Here is a 6287-nt window from a genome sequence, read left to right on the forward strand (position 1 = left end):
GAAAGAATAGAAACAGAATTTTTCTGAAATGTTCAGTAATAGCTGAAATATTTAGATTTTATTTTGAGTTGCCTACGATCTCACAGTGCCACGTACATCGAAAAAGCAACAATGTCGTTTTGGGGTTAATGACCCAGAACTAATCTAACTTCCTTTATACCTAAGTCTAGATCATGTGTCAAACGGATCATTGTTAAATTTTCTCGTGAGTTACATACAATTATAATTGACCGACTTTCATGTTATACCTGAAACATAATTTATATATGGCTCATTTCCTAAGTTAATATGTAATTAGATCTCAGTTGTAATAAGTAAAATGTCCCTTAGGACTTGGTCAGATTTGGATTATGTAAAGAATAACAGTAAGAATTCATGCTCTAATAGACCGTGGATATTTATGCAAATATAACTATTGGTACTTAATAGAACTTGCAACGAAAGTAAAGCTTATAAACTAAATTTGAAAAATCCTTAATTTTCTTATGACCACTAAGAAAACAAGGTACCAAACTCTGCCTAACAAAATGAAATTTATAGATGGAAGGAAACTAATTGGATAAGAAACAATCTGTACAAAAGGAGACTTCGATCCTCTTGCCAAGGACCTTATTTTCGACCGGAAGAAGCCCACCGAATTTCAAGTTTGTGGCGGTAGGACGAATCTCCTTCGTCTACTCAGCTCGCGTTCGTTACAATGGTACATGGCGGTGTTCTGTTCCGTAAGAGTACACCACAATGAACTGTAACCCAACCTGTTCCTATGTAGATGGAGCACGTTTTGCACCTAGGGTCGAATTACGTGTACATACGCACTGGATTTTCGATTCGCCCCTATCCACTTCTCGCGAGCTCCCCGAGAAGAAATTTGATGTCCCACAGTCCCAAAAACTCGATTATACATATACATATATCAACGAGAATACAGTCTATTTTTAATTAAACTGGAACAAGAACAGGATTTCTTCGTTGTTATTGAACAGTTAGTCAAACAACTTCATTATAATTATGATTACGATTAAGGCAGTGAATACCTTATAACTTGACTTTCATTACTATAATTGTTAGTCTAACAGACGGTAGTTAGATATGAATTTATTTTAGCATCTAAAAAGTAAATAATACATAAGATTTCTTAAATAAATTTAAGAAAATCGCAGAGTCTAGAATTTGCAAATTAATTTTGTTCGAGGTATTTAAGTTATTACCGAATTGTATTCTTAATAAAGCAAATTACTGTATCTCGTAGTGTCTGATAAAAGACAAAATATATATGTAACTGTAATTAACAACGTAAGGAGAATAAGAATTATAAATTTAATAATTATAAAATTTTTAAATTGACAAATTTTAGCATATTCTCTTAAATTAACTAAATTTCTGTAGAAGCTTCTCGATTTTTTAAGTACAATAAGTATTGAGTTCGTGAATCATTATTTGGGGCCTGAAAAATATGTATTCACAAACTATATTCGAAAACTTTCCAATCTCTGAAAATTCTGACAATTTTGAGATTAGTGAAACATTAATTCACTCTACACAAAATTGTGTAAACAATCAGCTGAAAATTATTTTGGTTACATATTTATAAAATGACTAAAGCGTAACAACGTGTATTGAAATAGGTATGTCTTAGAGTATAAAACTGAAAATATAAAATTACATCTTGATAAATATACATTTAAGAAATTCTGCTAATCACTCAGTCACTCGTATATTAGAATAAATGATAATATTTAACGTTAACGTTACCATAAATGTAACAAAAATGTTACAACGTGACTTTTAGAAGTATTTTGAAAATACTGTTCACCATTCATTTTTGTATAAATTTCTAAAATACAGAAATAAATGTGTGGTTCAAAATTAGATTAAACATCAGGTTGCTGCAAAATTTGTGATACTTATTATAAATCTATGATTGCAAAATTTAATTTTATAAAGAAAGTGTATATTGAGAATCAGAGTGGAAGTTTACATTTATTACATAATTTGTATGTTTTTGAAATCATAATTGGATGAATCGTTTGGCGAAATGAATACTGATCCCCCATTTACTTCACACAAAATTAAGGAATATAATTTATACAGCAACTTAATAATATTACGAATAAGGCGATAGAATACAAATATACACGAAAAATTTTACTTTATACCATAAACTCAAAAAATTATACTTTTCACTAAATGTACGAAAGTGGATTTCTATTCTATTTTTTGTTTACATCTCAACGCTAATTTTTTTACATTATCTACTAGGTCAAACTGAAGTCAATTACGTCATTGAAACGCCAACCTGATCAAGTCAACACTATAAAAAGTAATGAAAACTAATGATAACTAACACATCGTTAAATACATTTTAACGCTTTAGCGAAAAACAAACAAAAATTATGTAATATATCATTTAAAGTGTACGTTTGATACTGCAACATGTTAGATACTGAAAAGTAGATATAATAAGAAGCACTGGCATCGAGAAATTTCTTGAAAGTGGAGTTAGGCCTAAAGTGCATATTAATTGAATTTCCGTGTGATTTAACCCTGCTACGGTCTTGGGGTCTATTTCGACCCAATCACGTTTTCTAAATTCCATTCACGTTAATTTCATCTGTTCGGACATTTTCGTAGGTTTGCGAAATATGCAAGGAATTTGTTACTGACTTGCGTATTGAAGCTTCTCTTTCCTCGTCATTATTTCGAATGTACACTACCCTTCAAAAGTTTGGAAGCAGTCTTATTTTTTAGTTAAACAAACCGTCCATTGTTAATTTGTTGAAAATAGCCGCCTGTAAAATGATGTATTTCATATTCTGACCAGTCTGCAGAAAAAACTCGTTTTTCTATTCACATTTGCCTAAAAAATTCTTTATTGTTTCATATTCTGCTTGTGTGAATGTTCTGTTATTTGTGTGTGTGCCACACAATTATGGAAATATTTTAAAGCAGATTAGAATAATTTGGATAAAGAATATTTTAAGGTATTAATAAATAATGTGCCCAGAATTTGATTAGGAGTTATTTAAAATAAAGGTAGCCATTTTGGTGAGGCAAAGATTCTATAATAAATATGCATACATGCCTCTGTAATAAAAAATGTCTAACTAGACTTTTTAAGATTGTAGTTGACTGCTTCCAAACTTTTGAACGGTAGTGTATAGTTGGACTGAAGATCGTAGCAGGGTTAAGTTACGTTTGGGTTAGGTCAAATTCCATCTGTTGTTAAAGTCTTGTCATTATTACAAATTCCGAATTTTCCGTTAGAAGAAAAATATTCACTAGCAAATAATGTACATTACGAAATGATATTCAGCACTTAAGCCACTAATTGAACAAAAGTCTCGTTAATAAAAGACGATGCAGATATACCGTTAACAGTGCGTATACCTATCACTCCGTGACCCATGCAACAAACAGTAAAAGCCTTCATTAGCACTACCATAATATTTCTTCGGTCGTTTTGCATTCTTAGCGAAGACGTGGTATCAGCGAAATCTCGTTTGACCGTTAAAAATTGTGTTTACCGTACGCTTACGTGAAGTAAAATAAACAAAAGAAGAAAAAAACAAAAAGTCACCAGCAACATCCTGACAGGGTGGTGTTTGCGATTATGAAAATGCATCGGAAGGTTCCAACAAGTTTCTGGCATGTGCGAGCTGAGTGGAGGAGGTCAGTTATATGTCACTATGCACTCGGTTCGCTGAATAACTGATAACCATACCCCACGTCATTATCCACTTGCCTCTCTGTTCGTTCCTCTCCTACTTCCATGCATTATAATACGTGTGCTCGTAAAGTAAATCGCATAATCGGATAACGAGAGACTTGAATGAATAACACACGATAACTCGATTCTCAGACCCTTTTTTGACTTCCTTCATTTTATTATTTTTTTTTTTCAGTGTATTGAAGGATATCTGAAGAGATTCTTATAGTGGGAGCATCACGACAGTTGGTTGAAACTCAGATGTGAGTTCTTTGTGACAGAAACAGGACAGAAATGTCATGTTAATTTATGTCCGCCCAAGATATCAGACACGTAATGAAACATGAATCGCATTGTTGACTCCATCTTTCGTATATCTTAGGACTTCTCGACTAACGCAGTTAAATTAAAAAAAAAAATAAAAAGTAAAATCAGACACATTTGAACGATCTCTTATTTGGAATATATCTAAAGTACTAAATAAAATTGGACAACAATCATACGAATGTATGTATGTACCTTATGGGAAACACCAATCATTCCGAATACCTATTATCGGAACACAGAACGACTTACAAATATTTCATAGAAAATTTAGTTTAGAGAATAGTACATATGTGCATGTTAGGCGAGATACTGGGAACTTACTGTCTACATTACATTCAAGCAAGCTTAGTCAAGTACACAACGCTTTGATTGACAACACAATGTGCTAGATCTGAAAAATTGCAATATTGGTGCGGTTTAGGAATCATTAAAAATATGTAAAGATGATAAAAATATAATCCAAGATATTAAATTATAGACGAACATCGTATTGTTTCATCTATTTTTCTTGAAGGAAATAATGCCACTGCTAATGAAATGGTGGAACCATGTACTATCTCATTGCATTGTGAAACTGAAAATGTATTAGAGGCCGCCCAGATATTTGTTTGTGTTATTATACATGATTTATATTATACTGTAACAGATCATTTAACAAATTTTTGCGTATCTCTGGGGATGCAGTTGTAACGTGATTTTATGCGTCTGTCTTTTATTAACACCACTTCAGCGTTTGTCTTCTGTTTCGAGCATCAGTGTAGTGTCAATATTCTGCCAGTAAACCGAATTTAGAGCAAGCAATTGATAGTTTTAGTTCCAACAATCAACGGTGATAAAATGCACAGAAGGCATTACAATATCGTATTATGATTCATGAATATAACAACGGCGTAACTGCTGCACAAGATACCGAATGCAGTAACAGGGAGGAACTGCCAATACATATTGGTTTTCCAGATTTCATAATGGTGACTTTAATCTGAAAGATCGGGACCGCTACGGACTCCCATCAAATATCAACAGCGACTGTTTATAGGCTATAATTAAAACCAAGTTATAACAATAAATGAAACTTAATATTTGTATGTTTTTTTTCGTAATAAATTTCACACGAAAATACGTAAGGACTTCTGAAATAACCCGATAAATATACAGTATTATTATATGTCGCACACGATACATACGATACTTTGGTTCTCCTGTACCAATTAATTATTATTATCAGAATGAATTTGTCTTCCTATTAGTTCGGAAAATCGACGTTCTGCTGTATCCATATCGAATATATGTATAGATCCAGTGACGAATAATCCGGCCTTTTGAACTCTTTGATGATCACATACTCATATTCACCTGTATTATGTACTCAATGACACTGTGAAATGTTAAATATTCCTGTGATTAGCATGTAAGGCATTCGATATGCAATTATGTAAGAGATATTTGTATTTTGTATCATCTTCGAATAAAAAGTTGATTCTGTTTTATGAAGTAGTTGCATAGTTTCCGTCGTATTCTTACATAATATTAAAAATGATATAATTTTGAAAAAGAATTTATTTAATTAACATCATGTTGGACATTATTACCTACAATTTCTCTCCATTTAATGGGTAACTTTTTAACGAAAATATTCTGACAGTGCATTATTCGCGTTGTCTTCATTTTTTAATTTTTTCCGATACGAAAAATTTCGTAGATATAGAAACAAATAACAGTCCGATGGTGTAGCATCTAGAAAGTAATCTTCGAAATTCAAAGTTTCAGCTGGTAATCTTGATGTTGCCAATGCATGTAGAAAAGTGCATAAACAAATTGTGCCAAGAACTAATATACCTACCTGTGTATCTTGTTCGTTACCATGAACTTCACTTGAATTAAAAGTAAGTTGAAATAGTTTAGTTTAATCTGACTAGTGCTTATTATTCAACATATTCTGTATTGGCCTGGAATAGTGCATCAGATCTCCATTTGGTCTGGGTTACATCTATTTTATCAATCGAGGTAGAATATTTAAAATACTTATAATTTGAGGATGTTGTGTTAAATTTTATAGAAAATGTGACAATCAAACTTTTACTGAGGACTTCAAGATAAAGAAGAACTTTCAATAAACTAAAGTAATTCTGTACATGAAGTGTAAAATGTAATTTCATAACATATGTATCATTTGACCATTTTAGATGTATTGTATAGCAGTTAGTAATTTTAGACGACTTTAAATATTTGTAGTTAAATATAAATATAAATAAAA

The sequence above is a fragment of the Dufourea novaeangliae genome, unplaced genomic scaffold (genome assembly GCF_001272555.1).
Source record: "Dufourea novaeangliae isolate 0120121106 unplaced genomic scaffold, ASM127255v1 scaffold235, whole genome shotgun sequence".
Lineage (NCBI taxonomy): Eukaryota > Metazoa > Arthropoda > Insecta > Hymenoptera > Halictidae > Dufourea > Dufourea novaeangliae.